Genomic DNA, 15,103 nt, shown 5'->3' with positions numbered 1-15,103 from the left:
GCATGTTTCAGTTTTCTATCATCAGAATAAGTGCAGCTTTTCACAAATATGCCTTTTACTTTTTGAATTCCCGTCGTATACCTATATGTAGATGATTTTGTAAATAAGCTTTACCTATAATGTACTTTTAAAGATATAACAAGGGATGGCTTTTCTGATAGTGCATACGCGTGAATAGTGAGTTTCGGCATTAACATCTATTTATAAATAACTGTTTAAGCATGGGTAACGCCACGGTCCAAGCTAGTAACATATGTAATTATACTAACCCCCTATGACATCCCCCCCACTGGTAAAAGCACAAATCGCACACTGCTATGCCTCATGTTCAAAATCGGTACATTTGTCATGCGGTTAAATGTTTGCACCGTACCCGTAACAAAACGGGGAAATTCCGTATCGTTCCGGCTACAACCCATCGTGTACCGTAGTAAGTGGAAGAGAGCGCTACCTGTAAGCGACGGTGTTGTTCGCAGCGGTGCCGCATGATGGCGGCGCGGCGCCACCTCCGCCTCGGCTGCCCCGCGCTGCTGACAGGATTCTGCAAAGAAAGAAAAAAGAATAACTCACACGATAACTTCAAGGTTTCTTTCCCTAGTGACACTGCAGGAACTGTGTCGAGAGCTTAACGAGACGTAAGTGTGGTTCCTGCGACGGTAAAAACGAAACGTTCGTATGCCATTGTCGGGCTGAATGTCCCATTCGGGTATGGCCGCCAAGTGCAAGTCTTATTTGATTCGCCGCAACATTCGGCGATTTGCGGCCGATGTTAAAGATGATGACAACTCAATACGCAGTCCACGAGTGGAGGAAATCTCCGATGCGCTCGGGAAATCGAACCCAGGTCCAGTGCATGGGAGGCGAGCACGTTACCACTCATGATAAATACGAGGGCTATCCACAAAGTACATTACGTTTTGGAATTAAAATTAAATAAAGTACTGGAAATTTTTGTAATTACATACAGATGAAAGCCACACTTAAATACTACTTTTCTACATAGTTGCCATTTAAATTAAGGCACTTATCGTAGCGATGGACGAGCTTGGAAATTCCTTCGTCGTAAAATTCGGCCGCCTGCGCCTTCAACCACGTGGTTACCTCTTCTTGAAGCTGTGCGTTGTCATCAAAACGCTGCACAGCCAACCACTTCTTCATTGCTGGGAATAAGTGGAAGTCGCTCGGTGCCAGGTCGGGACTGCACGGCGGATGAGGAAACAACTCCCACTTAAAAGATTCGAGAACTTCACGAGTAGCATTTGCCGTGTGAGCGCAGGCGTTGTCGTGAATCTGCAAGGTCTTTGAGCCCAACTTTCCCCTGCGCTTGTTTTGTATTGCTCTTCTGAGGTTGTGCAGAGTTTGGCAATACCTTTGAGAGTTTATTGTAGTGCCTCTTTCCAGGAAATCCACAAAAATCACACCTTTTCTGTCCCAAAAGAAGAGGTAACCACGTGGTTGAAGGCGCAGGCGGCCGAATTTTACGACGAAGGAATTTCTAAGCTCGTCCATCGCCACGATAAGTGCCTTAATTTAAAAGTAGTATTTAAGTGTGCCTTTCATCTGTATATAATAAAAAAACTTCCAATACTTTATTTATTTTTAATTCCAAAACGTAATGTACTTTATGGATAGCCCTCGTATATAACAGTTCCAGACGTCGCCGACAGTGCCTGTCCATCGCAGCTGGGGAGAAGTCTGACAAAGTTGGTCTGCCAAATATACAGAGTTATTTTGAATGATGGACCCATTTTCAAAACTTCGTATTTATTGAAGTACAAATCCAAAATGAATGAGCTTTATGTTAATGAAAAGAGGAACTTTCAAAGTTTTTTTCACATTGTTTGATATTAATTTAATAATTTGTAATTAATTAGTTTTTAATAATTATTTAATAATTAGAAATGTGATAAATGCTATACATGTTCAATGTGGGCACCCTTGGCTGCATGGCAAACACCGGATGCGGATATGGAGGGGCTTGTGGTCACCACATCGCTCTCCCGGCCGTATGTCTGTTTCCGAGACCGGAGCCGCTACTTCTCAGTCAAGTAGCTCCCCACTTTGCCTCACAAGGGCTGAGTGCACCCCGCTTGCCAAAAGCGCTCAGTAGACCGGACGGTCACCCATCCAAGTGCTAGCCCAACCCCACATCGCTTAAGTTCGGTGATCTGACGGGAACCGGTGTTACCACTGCGGCAAGGCCGTTAGTTGCGCTAAAGTAACTGTCACGAAATATTTGATGACGTAAATGTTGGGCCACGTCCGAGATACTAGCCAAACAAATGAGGTCAACATTTGATCAAATTTTTTCGTGGAGGAAATTTGATAGTATAGTACTGCCCTTAACGAGTTTCTGTGGACTCTGGCCCCTTGCACTAGCAAGGGGAGGCGACGGCGTTGGGATGACGGATTTACTTCAAACTTTGTACACTTCTAGTAGGCCATTAAAACAACACGATTTGCAAATACACTCCTGGAAATGGAAAAAAGAACACATTGACACCGGTGTGTCAGACCCACCATACTTGCTCCGGACACTGCGAGAGGGCTGTACAAGCAATGATCACACGCACGGCACAGCGGACACACCAGGAACCGCGGTGTTGGCCGTCGAATGGCGCTAGCTGCGCAGCATTTGTGCACCGCCGCCGTCAGTGTGAGCCAGTTTGCCGTGGCATACGGAGCTCCATCGCAGTCTTTAACACTGGTAGCATGCCGCGACAGCGTGGACGTGAACCGTATGTGCAGTTGACGGACTTTGAGCGAGGGCGTATAGTGGGCATGCGGGAGGCCGGGTGGACGTACCGCCGAATTGCTCAACACGTGGGGCGTGAGGTCTCCACAGTACATCGATGTTGTCGCCAGTGGTCGGCGGAAGGTGGACGTGCCCGTCGACCTGGGACCGGACCGCAGCGACGCACGGATGCACGCCAAGACCGTAGGATCCTACGCAGTGCCGTAGGGGACCGCACCGCCACTTCCTAGCAAATTAGGGACACTGTTGCTCCTGGGGTATCGGCGAGGACCATTCGCAACCGTCTCCATGAAGCTGGGCTACGGTCCCGCACACCGTTAGGCCGTCTTCCGCTCACGCCCCAACATCGTGCAGCCCGCCTCCAGTGGTGTCGCGACAGGCGTGAATGGAGGGACGAATGGAGACGTGTCGTCTTCAGCGATGAGAGTCGCTTCTGCCTTGGTGCCAATGATGGTCGTATGCGTGTTTGGCGCCGTGCAGGTGAGCGCCACAATCAGGACTGCATACGACCGAGGCACACAGGGCCAACACCCGGCATCATGGTGTGGGGAGCGATCTCCTACACTGGCCGTACACCACTGGTGATCGTCGAGGGGACACTGAATAGTGCACGGTACATCCAAACCGTCATCGAACCCATCGTTCTACCATTCCTAGACCGGCAAGGGAACTTGCTGTTCCAACAGGACAATGCACGTCCGCATGTATCCCGTGCCACCCAACGTGCTCTAGAACTACCCTGGCCAGCAAGATCTCCGGATCTGTCCCCCATTGAGCATGTTTGGGACTGGATGAAGCGTCTTCTCACGCGATCTGCACGTCCAGCACGAACGCTGGTCCAACTGAGGCGCCAGGTGGAAATGGCATGGCAAGCCGTTCCACAGGACTTCATCCAGCATCTCTACGATCGTCTCCATGGGAGAATAGCAGCCTGCATTGCTGCGAAAGGTGGATATACACTGTACTAGTGCCGACATTGTGCATGCTCTGTTGCCTGTGTCTATGTGCCTGTGGTTCTGTCAGTGTGATCATGTGATGTATCTGACCCCAGGTATGTGTCAATAAAGTTTCCCCTCCCTGGGACAATGAATTCTCGGTGTTCTTATTTCAATTTCCAGGAGTGTAGTTAGGCGCACTATTCTGGCAATTTCGAGAAATTGGGACGAGAAGTTTTACACGTCTGTTCTGTGGTTTATGTGTCTGTGCGAACGTGCTGATCGTAAGCAGTCGTTGCGATCAAGTGCTCGCTGGCAAGATAGCTCAGCGTGTTCGGTCAGAGCGTTCGCTTCCCCATGTAACAAAAAAAATGACTGAATAGAGCAAAGACGAACTTTTAACGGGTGTCATGGGGCGTCCGCCCTGAACAAATGCAACGAACAACAACGAACAATATGGGATTTCTTTTTTTAAAAAAAAAGTGGTTAGTGTTCGCGCTCGTGCGCCGACTATAACACCACGTTCAAACTCACTTACATCTTGATAACCTGCCATTGTAGCACCAGTAAGCGATCTAACAGCTGCGCCAGCCACTTGTCGTCTTATATGGGCGTTGCCGACCGCAGCGCCGTATTGTACCTGTTTACATATTAGTTGAATACGACCATTTGACGAGTGCGCCGTGAATATCGGGAATCCGGCGAAACATCAAATGTCCGGCATCGCTGCGGCCGGAGAAACATCCGACGACTACTGGACAGAATCGTTCAACGTGACAGAAGTGCAACCCTTCCGCAAACTGCTGCAGATTTCAATGCTGCGACATCACCAAGTGTCACCGTGCGAACCGTTCAACGAAACATCATCGATATGGGCTTTCGGAACGGACGGCCCACTCGTGCGCCCTTGATGACTGGACGACACAAAGCTTTATGCCTCGCCTGGGCCCGTCAACACCGACATTGTACAGGGCTATTACAAATGATTGAAGCGATTTCATAAATTCACTGTATCTCCACTCATTGACATATGGTCACGACACACTACAGATACGTATAAAACTCATAAAGTTTTGTTCGGCTGAAGCCGCACTTTAGGTTTCTGCCACCAGAGTGCTCGAGAGCGCAGTGAGACAAAATGGCGACAGGGGCCGAGAAAGCGTATGTCGTGCTTGAAATGCACTCACATCGGACAGTCATAATAGTGCAACGACACTTCAGGACGAAGTTCAACAAAGATCCACCAACTGCTAACTCCATTCGGCGATGGTATGCGCAGTTTAAAGCTTCTGGATGCCTCTGTAAGGGGAAATCGACGGGTCGGCCTGCAGTGAGCGAAGAAACGGTTGAACGCGTGCGGCCAAGTTTCACGCGTAGCCCGCGGAAGTCGACGAATAAAGCAAGCAGGGAACTAAACGTACCACAGCCGACGGTTTGCAAAATTTTACGGAAAAGGCTAAAGCAGAAGCCTTACCGTCTACAATTGCTACAAGCCCTGACACCCGATGACAAAGCCAAACGCTTTGAATTTTCGGCGCGGTTGCAACAGCTCATGGAAGAGGATGCGTTCAGTGCGAAACTTGTTTTCAGTGATGAAGCAACATTTTTCCTTGATGGTGAAGTGAACAGACACTATGTGCGAATCTGGGCGGTAGAGAATCCTCACGCATTCGTGCAGCAAATTCGCAATTCACCAAAAGTTAACGTGTTTTGTGCAATTTCACGGTTTAAAGTTTACGGCCCCTTTTTCTTCTGTGAAAAAAACGTTACAGGACACGTGTATCTGGACATGCTGGAAAATTGGCTCATGCCACAACTGGAGACCGACAGCGCCGACTTCATCTTTCAACAGGATGGTGCTCCACCGCACTTCCATCACGATGTTCGGCATTTCTTAAACAGGAGATTGGAAAACCGATGGATCGGTCGTGGTGGAGATCATGATCAGCAATTCATGTCATGGCCTCCACACTCTTTCTCTGGGGTTATGTGAAAGATTCAGTGTTTAAACCTCCTCTACCAAGAAACGTGCCAGAACTGCGAGCTCGCATCAACGATTCTTTCGAACTCATTGATGGGGACATGCTGCGCCGGGTGTGGGAGGAACTTCATTATCGGCTCGATGTCTGCCGAATCACTAAAGGGGCACATATCGAACATTTGTGAATGCCTAAAAAAACTTTTTGAGTTTTTGTATGTGTGTGCAAAACATTGTGAAAATATCTCAAATAATAAAGTTATTGTAGAGCTGTGAAATCGCTTCAATCATTTGTAATAACCCTGTACTTTTGATAACTTTTACCACATTACTGAAATGTAGACTTTCACGGCCCGAAATGTCATGTCCATTATAATTATCCGTGCTGTCATGCCGTGCTCGGTTGATGAATTCTGTGTCGATTCCTAACGTTTCGTCTCCGATTGCGGGAGACATCTTCAAGGGGGTCTGTAGCTCGAGAGAAGGTCCAACACACCCACTGGCTCGCTACCGACTGTCAGATGACCTCCGCAGACTGGGACGAAACGTTGGGAATTGACACAAAATTCATCAACCGACCACGGCTTAACAGCCCGGATAATTATAATGGACATTTTAACATGTTGCCTCGTCAGACTCGTCTCGTTTCAAATTGTATCGAGTGGGTGCACGTGTACGGGTATGGAGTCAATCTCATGAATCCGTGGACCCTGCATGCCTATAGCCGACTGCTCAAGCTGGTAAGGGTCTGTAATATTGTGAGGCGCGTGCAGTTGGAGTGACGTGGAACCTCTGGTACGTCTAGATACGATTCTCACACGTGACACATACGTAAGCATCCTCTCCGATTACCTGCGTCCATTCGTGACGATTGTGCATTTCGACTTGCGAAATTCCAGCAGGACAATGCGACACTCCACACGTCAAAAATTGCCCCGACCTTAAACAATCCCGATGGCCAGCAAACTCCCCACAGATGAACATATTGAGCAATGCAACGTGCTGTTCAGAAGACATCTCCACCCCCTCGTGCTCTTACGGATTCACGGACAGCCCTGCAGGATTCATGGTCTCACTCCCCTCCAGCACTATTTCAGACATTAGTCGAGTCCATGCCACACCGTGTTGAGGGACTTCTGCGTGCTCGAGCGGGCCCTACACGATATTAGGCAGGTGTACCATTACCTTTGGCTTCCCAGTTTAGTTTACTTTTAAGCAGTACAAAATCGTTTGAATAACTGCGAAATTCAGAGCTACGTTTCTGGCCACTGCCGGCCGGCGTGGCCGAGCGGTTCTAGGCGCTTCGGTTCAGAACCGCGGGACCGCTACGGTCGCAGATTCGAATCCTGCCTCGGGCATGGATGTGTGTGATGTCCTGAGGTTAGTTAGGTTGAAGTACTTCTAGGGGACTGATGACCTCAGAAGTTAAGTCCCATAGTGCTCAGAGCCATGTGAACCGTTTTTTATGGCCACCTGGACGGACATTTCTGAGCAGCTCCAATACCAGCCGTATGCTACGAGAGAGTCGGAATCCCGTTTGGTGGCACAGGCTGCACACGGCAAAGTAAACCACGCGCGGCTGCCGACGCGGGGTTCGAACTGGGACCGGTGGCCCAGTTGCCGTGCCTCGCCGTGCTGAAGGCTTGCGCCCGCTTTGCCGACGTGAGGCTGCGCCGACCCTTGCGGGCAACGAACTCCACAGCAAGGAGAGCGCCACCTGTTAGGCGGTACACACAGACAGAGAGAGAGAGAGAGAGAGAGAGTGGGATGCCAGCGCAGCGGGCCCGGTGCAAGTCAGAGGCGGAGAGAGCTTCTGACGGCGTCCTGGGACTTTCGTACGATCTAACAGGGGGAGGTCCCTAGCGGCGGGATCGACTTTTTGAAACTATCTATAAGGTGAGGTGCATTATGATCCCACTATCATATACTGCACACATTCACCCAGGTAGGCCCATGTTTGCGAGTAATTGGAAAAAAAACGTAAATTCGGAATTTTCTGTCATACTCAGTAGCGGTAAAAAAAAGTTGCGTCCTATAGCCTAGTAGTTGCGTGGTACGGCCGGCCGCTGTGGCCGAGCGGTTCTAGGAGCTTCAGTCCAGAACCGCGCTGCTGCTACGGTCGCAGGTTGGAATCCTGCCTCGGGCATGGATGTGCGTGATGTCTTTAGGTTAGTTAGGTTTAAGTAATTCTAAGTTCTAGAGGACTGATGACCTCAGAAGTTAAGGCCAATAGTGCTCAGAGCCATCTGAACATTTTTTTTTTTTTGAAAATTTAAATGAAAGACGGGTTTATGAGTAAAACGAAATTCAAGCAAAATGAGAAATAGGCATAATAAACACAATAACAAGGACGAAAAAACAGGGCGATAAAACAAGAAATTAAATCGAAATTAATACATAAAATTAATTAAAAACACATAAATCTAGACTTCAGGTGGAGAAAGAACGATAGGAAGAAAAATAAGAGCAACTGCAGAAGTTGATATTATGATTAAAATTATGTGACAGAGGAATGCAATTAAAAATTACATTTAAATCAATTAACTGAACAAAAATGATGATCAGAGTCATTTCGATAAGGATTTAGAAATAAAAGATTGTTACTATATTTGACGAGATCCGAAACCATAACCTTCTGCATATGAAGCCGTTTTCCTAGATATTATACCACGCAACCTAATTGGATAAGGTAACCACACTGAAGACACCAAGAAACCGGTACACCTGCCTAATATCGTGTAGGACCCCGCGAGAACGCAGAAGTGCCGCAACACGACGTGGCAGGGACTCGACTAACGTCTGAAGTAGTGCTGGAGGGAACTTACACCGTGAATCCTCCAAAGCTGTCCACAAATCCGTACGAGTACGAAGGCGTCGAGATCTCTTCTAAACAGCACACTGAAAGGCATCCCAGATATGCTCAATAACATTCATGTCTGGGGAGTCTGGTAGACAGGGGAAGGGTTTAAACTCAGAAGAGTGTTCCTGGAGCCACTGTGTAGCAATTCTGGATGTGTGGGGCGTCGCATTGTCCTGCTGGAATTGTCCACGACAGTCGGAATGCACAATGGACATCAGAGGATGCAGGTGATGAGACAGGGTCCTTACGTAGGCGTCGCCTGTCAGAGACTTATCTAGACGTATCAGAAGTCCCATATCACTGCAACTGCAAACGCGCCACACCATTACACAGCCTCCACCAGCTTGAACATTCCCCTGCTGACATCCACGGATTCACGAGGTTGTCTCCATACCCGTACACGCCCATCCGCTCGATAGTTTGAAACGAGACTCGTCAGACGAGGCAACATGTTTCCAGTCATCAACAGTCCAATGTCGCTGTTGATGGGCCCTGGCGAGGCGTAAAGCTTTGTGTCGTGCAGTCATCGAGGGTACACGAGTGCGCCTTCGGCTCCGAAAGCCTATGTCCATGATGTTTCGCTGAATGGATCGCACATTGACTCTTGTTGATGGTCCAGCATTGAAATCTCCAGCAATTTGCCAAACGGGTGCACTTCTGACACGTTCAACGATTCTCTTGAGTCGTAATTTGTCCCGTTCCCGCAGGATCTTTTTCCGGTCGCAGCGATGTCGGAGATTTGATATTTGACTGGATTCCTGATATGCACGGTACACTCGTGAAACGATCGTACTTGAAAATCCCGACTTCGTCGCTACCTCGTAGATGCTGTGTCCATCTTAATAACCTGCCATTGTAGCAGCAGTAACCGATCTGACAACTGCGCCAGACACCTGTTGTCTTATACAGGGTGTTACAAAAAGGTACGGCCAAACTTTCAGGAAACATTCCTCACCCATAAAGAAAGAAAATATGTTATGTGGACATGTGTCCGGAAACGCTTATTTTGCATGTTAGAGCTCATTTTATTACTTCTCTTCATATCACATTAATCGTGGAACGGAAACACACATCAACAGAACGTACCAGCGTGACTTCAAACACTCAGTTACAGGAAATGTTCAAAATGTCCTCCGTTAGCGAGGATACGCGCATCCACCCTCCGTCGCACGGAATCCCTGATGCGCTGATGCAGCCCTGGAGAATGGCGTATTGTATCACAGCCGCCCACAATACGAGCACGAAGAGTCTCTACATTTGGTACCGGGGTTGCCTAGACGAGAGCTTTCAAATGCCCCCATAAATGAAAGTCGAGAGGCTTGAGGTCAGGAGAGCGTGGAGGCCACGGAATTGGTCCGCCCCTACCAATCCACCGGTCACCGAATCTGTTGTTGAGAAGCGTACGAACACTTCGACTGAAATGTGCAGGAGCTCCATCGTACTTGTAAAGGCACATGTTGTAGCAGCACAGGTAGAGTATCCCGTATGAAATCATGATAACGTGCTCCATTGAGCGTAGGTGGAACAACGTGGGGCCGAATCGAGACATCACCGACAATGCCTGCCCAAACGTTCACAGAAAATCTGTGTTGACGTGATTACACAATTGCGTGCGGATTCTCGTCAGCCCATACGTGTCGATTGTGAAAATGTACAATTTGATCGCGTTGGAATGAAGCCTCATCCGTAAAGAGAACATTTTCACTGAAATGAGGATTGACACATTGTCGGATGAACCACTCGCAGAAGTGTACCCGTGGAGGCCAATCAGCTGCTGACAGTGCCTGCACACGCTGTACATGGTACGGAAACAACTGGTTCTCCCGTAGCACTCTCCATACAGTGACGTGGTCAACGTTACCTTGTACAGCAGCAACTTCTCTGACGCTGGCATTAGGGTTATCGTCAACTGCACGAAGAACTGCCTCGTCCACTGCAGGTGTCCTCGTCGTTCTAGGTCTTCCCCAGTCGCGAGTCGTAGGCTGGAATGTTCCGTGCTCCCTAAGACGCCGATCAATTGCTTCGAACGTCTTCCTGTCGGGACACCTTCGTCCTGGAAATCTGTCTAGATACAAACGTACCGCGCCACGGCTATTGCCCCGTGCTAATCCGTACATCAAATGGGCATCTGCCAACTCCGCATTTGTAAACATTGCACTGACTGCAAAACCACGTTCGTGATGAACACTAACCTGTTGATGCTACGTACTGATGTGTAGCTGCTGTAGAGCAATGAGTCGCATGTCATCATAAGCACCGAAATCAACATTACCTTCCTTCAATTGGGCCAACTGGCGGTGGATCGAGGAAGTACAGTACATACTGACGAAACTAAAATGAGCTCTAACATGGAAATTAAGCGTTTCCGGACACATGCCCACATAACATATTTTCTTTATTTCTGTGTGAGGAATGGTTCCTGAAAGTTTGGCCGTACCTTTTTGTAACACCCTGTATAGGCGTCGCAGACCGTAGCGCTGTATTCTGTCTGTTTACATATCTCTGTATTTGAATACGGATGCCCATACCAATTTTTTTGGCGCTTCAGTGTATTTACTCCCTTTGCCAAAAAAGTGACAGGACAGGTTATTTTTTGTTTGCAGTATTAAGAAGGAAGAATTGTTGTTTTTGTGCTACCTGGTATGTGTGCGTTTTTGAAATCACCTCGGGAATGTTTCCGCACAGACTCGCTAGGTGGTATGACTGTGCTTTGGACCACACTGTTTGGCTTCTCGGCGAATTAGAGACGTTGACACAGTGGATGCTGAGTGTGAGCAAGGAGTGAACTGTAAGGTCTGCGTCAAGCTCGCGAGAACCTCGAGTGAAACGTGGACAATGATAAAGCAAGTTCACACATGCGACGGGCTTTCGAGAAGTCACGTTTTCGAGTGACATAAAATGTCTCGCGAAGGCAGAGATTCAGTGCAAGGCGATCCCGGAGCTCGTCGGCCGTCTGCAGCACACAGCGACTCAGACGTGGAGCGCGTGAGGCAGCTTTTGCAAGAAGGCCGCCACGTAGCTGTGCGTGCGGTGTCAGAAGAACCTGACTCGAATCGTGATGTGCGTCTTAAGATTTTAGGCGAAGATTTAGGGAAACGCAAAGTTAATGCGAAACACGTTCCTCACACTCTAACAGACTGTGGGGCGGCGGGTTAATAAGAATAAATAGGAAATATTGACCGCCGTCTTCTACGAGCTCCTGAAATCTGTACGTTTCTTTATAAATAAATCTTCTGCTATGAGTCACGATTTTCTTTATTTGCTTTTCACACGACGCGTTTCCCGAAATGCTTCCCATTTTCATGTGCATTTTTTGTGTGTAGTATGCCTTTCTAAGTGGTGGTGTCGATGTGTGCTTCATTTCGTTGACTTTATTAGAATATGCAGGGTGGTCCATTGATCGTGACCGGGCCAAACATCGCACGAAATGAGCGTCAAACGAAAAAACTACAAACAGGCAAACTTGTCTAGCTTGTAGGGGGAAACCAGATGGCGCAATGGTTGACCCGCTAGATATCGCTGCCATAGGTGAAACGGATATCAACTACGTTTTTTTAAATAGGTACCCCCATTTTTATTGCATATTCGTGTAGTACGTGAAGAAATATGAATGTTTTAGTTGGACCACTTTTTCCGTTTTGTGACAGATGGCGCTGTAATAATCACAAACATATGGCTCACAATTTTAGACGAACGGTTAGTAACAGATAGGTTTTTTAAATTAAAATACAGAACGCAGGTACGTGTGAACATTTTATTTCGGTTCTTCCAATGTGACACATGTACCGTTGTGAGCTTATCATTTCTGAGAACGCATGCTGTTACAGCGTGACTACCTGTAAATACCACATTAATGCAATAAATGCTCAAAATGATGTCCGTCGACCTCAGTGTATTTGGCAATACGTGTAACGATATTACTCTCAACAGCGAGTAGTTCGCCTTCCGCAATGTTCGCACATGCATTGACAATGCGCTGACGCATGTTGTCAGGCGTTGTCGGTGGATCACGATAGCAAATATCCTTCAACTTTCCCCACAGAAAGAAATCCGAGGACGTCAGACCCGGTCAACGTGCAGGCCATGTTATGGTGCTTCGACGACCAATCCACCTGTCATGAAATATGCTATTCAATACCGCATCAACCGCACGTGAGCTATGTGCCGGACATCTATCATGTTGGAAGTACATCGCCATTCTGTCATGCAGTGAAACATCTTGTAGTAACATCGGTAGAACATTACGTAGGAAATCAGCATACATTGCATCATTTTGATTGTCATCGATAAAATGGGGGCCAATTAGTCTTCCTCCCATAATGCCGCACCATACATAACCCCCCAAGGCCGCTGATGTTCCACTTGTCGCAGCCATCGTGGATTTTCCGTTGCCCAATAGTACATATTATGCCCCTAATAGTACATATTATGCCGGTTTACGTTACCGCTGTTGGTGAATGACGCCTCATCGCTAAGTAGAACGCGAGCAAAAAATCTGTCATCGTCCCGTAATTTCTCTCGTGCCCAGTGGCAGAACTGTACATGACATTCAAAGTCGTCGCCATACAGTTCCTGGTGTATAGAAATATGGTACGGGTGCAAGCGATGTTGATGTAGCATTCTCAACACCGACGTTTTTGAGATTCCCGATTCTCGGGCAATTTGTCTCCTACTGATGTGCCGACTGCATCTACACCTACATCTTACATCCATACTCCGCAAGCCACCTCACGGTGTGTGGCGGAGGGCACCTTGAGTACCTCTATCAGTTCTCCTCTCTATTCCAGTCTCGTATTGTTCGTGGAAAGAAGGATTGTCAGTATGCTTCCGTGTGGGCTCTAATCTCTCTGATTTTATCCTCGCGGTGTCTTCGCGAGATATACGTAGGAGGGAGCAATATACTGCTTGACTCTTCGGTGAAGGTATGTTCTCGAAACTTCAACAACGGCCCGTACCGAGCTACTGAGCGTCTCTCCTGCAGAGTCTTCCACTGGAGTTTATCTATCATCTCCGTAACGCTTTCGTGATTACTAAATGATCCTGTAACGAAGCGCACTGCTCTCCGTTGGATCTTCTCTCTCTTCTATCAACCCTATCTGGTACGGATCCCACACTGCTGAGCAGTATTCAAGCAGTGGGCGAACAAGCGTACTGTAACCTACTTCCTTTGTTTTCGGACTGCATTTGCTTAGGATTCTTCCAATGAATCTCAGTCCGGCATCTGCTTTATCAACGATCAACATTATATGATCATTCCATTTTAAATCACTCCTAATGCCTACTCCCAGATAATTTATGGAATTAACTGCTTCCAGTTGCTGACCTGCTATATTGTAGCTAAATGATAAAGGATCTATCTTTCTATGTATTCGCAGCACATTACACTTGTCTACATTGAGATTCAATTGCCATTCCCTGCACCGTGCGTCAATTCGCTGCAGATCCTCCTGCATTTCACTACAATTTTCCATTGTTACAACCTCTCGATACGCCACATCATCATCTGCAAAAAGCCTCAGTGAACTTCCGATGTCATCCACAAGGCCATTTATGTATATTGTGAATAGCAACGGTCCTATGACACTCCCCTGCGGCACACCTGAAATCACTCTTACTTCGGAAGACTTCTCTCCATTGAGAATGACATGCAGCGTTCTGTTATCTAGGAACTCTTCAATCCAATCACACAATTGGTCTGATAGTCCATATGTTCGTTAAACGACTGTGGGGAACTGTATGGAACTGTATGGAACGCCTTGCGGAAGTCAAGAAACACGGCATCTACCTGTGAACCCGTGTCTATGGCCCTCTGAGTCTCGTGGACGAATAGCGCGAGCTGGGTTTCACACGACCGTCTTTTTCGTAACCCATGCTGATTCCTACAGAGTAGATTTCTAGTCTCCAAGAAAGTCATTATACTCGAACATAATACGTGTTCCAAAGTTCTACAACTGATCGACGTCAGAGATATAGGTCTATAGTTCTGCACATCTGTTCGACGTCCCTTCTTGAAAACGGGGATGACCTGTGCCCTTTTCCAATCCTTTGGAACGCTACGCTCTTCTAGAGACCTACGGTACACCGCTGCAAGAAGGGGGCAAGTTCTTTCGCGTACTCTGTGTAAAATCGAACTGGTATCCCATCAGGTCCAGCGGCCTTTCCTCTTTTGAGCGATTTTAATTGTTTCTCTATCCCTCTGTCGTCTATTTCGATATCTACCATTTTGTCATTGTGGGACAATCTAGAGAAGGAACTACAGTGCAGTCTTCCTCTGTGAAACAACTTTGGAAAAAGACATTTAGTATTTCGGCGTTTAGTCTGTCATCCTCTGTTTCAGTATCTGGACATCTTCTTTTGATCCACCTACCGCTTTGACATAAGACCAAAATTTCTTAGGACAGCGGCTAAAATACTTACTTGGGCATCATCATTTGTTGCAGGTCGTGGTTGATGTTTCACACGTGGCTGAACACTTCCTGTTTCCTTAAACAAAGTAACTATCCGGCGAAAGGTCCGGACACTTGGATGATGTCTTCCAGGATACCGAGCAGCACACATAGCACACGTTCGTTGGG

General features: G+C 47.5%; 1 long non-coding RNA gene across 1 annotated transcript in view; it reads right to left on the bottom strand.

Moving 5' to 3' along the window:
- Window positions 1-451: 451 nt before the first annotated feature.
- LOC124554178 overlaps window positions 452-15,103 on the bottom strand; it is a 146,147-nt gene continuing 131,495 nt past the window's right edge. Inside the window, exon 3 of the long non-coding RNA XR_006968274.1 lies at window positions 452-541. This is a non-coding gene — a long non-coding RNA (uncharacterized LOC124554178). The remainder of the gene's footprint in view (window positions 542-15,103) is intronic.

Source organism: Schistocerca americana, chromosome 11 (assembly GCF_021461395.2).
Source record: "Schistocerca americana isolate TAMUIC-IGC-003095 chromosome 11, iqSchAmer2.1, whole genome shotgun sequence".
Taxonomy (NCBI): Eukaryota; Metazoa; Arthropoda; class Insecta; order Orthoptera; family Acrididae; genus Schistocerca; species Schistocerca americana.
The sequence above is the reverse complement of the archived record's forward strand: the minus strand, read 5'-3'. Positions and strand labels throughout refer to the sequence as shown.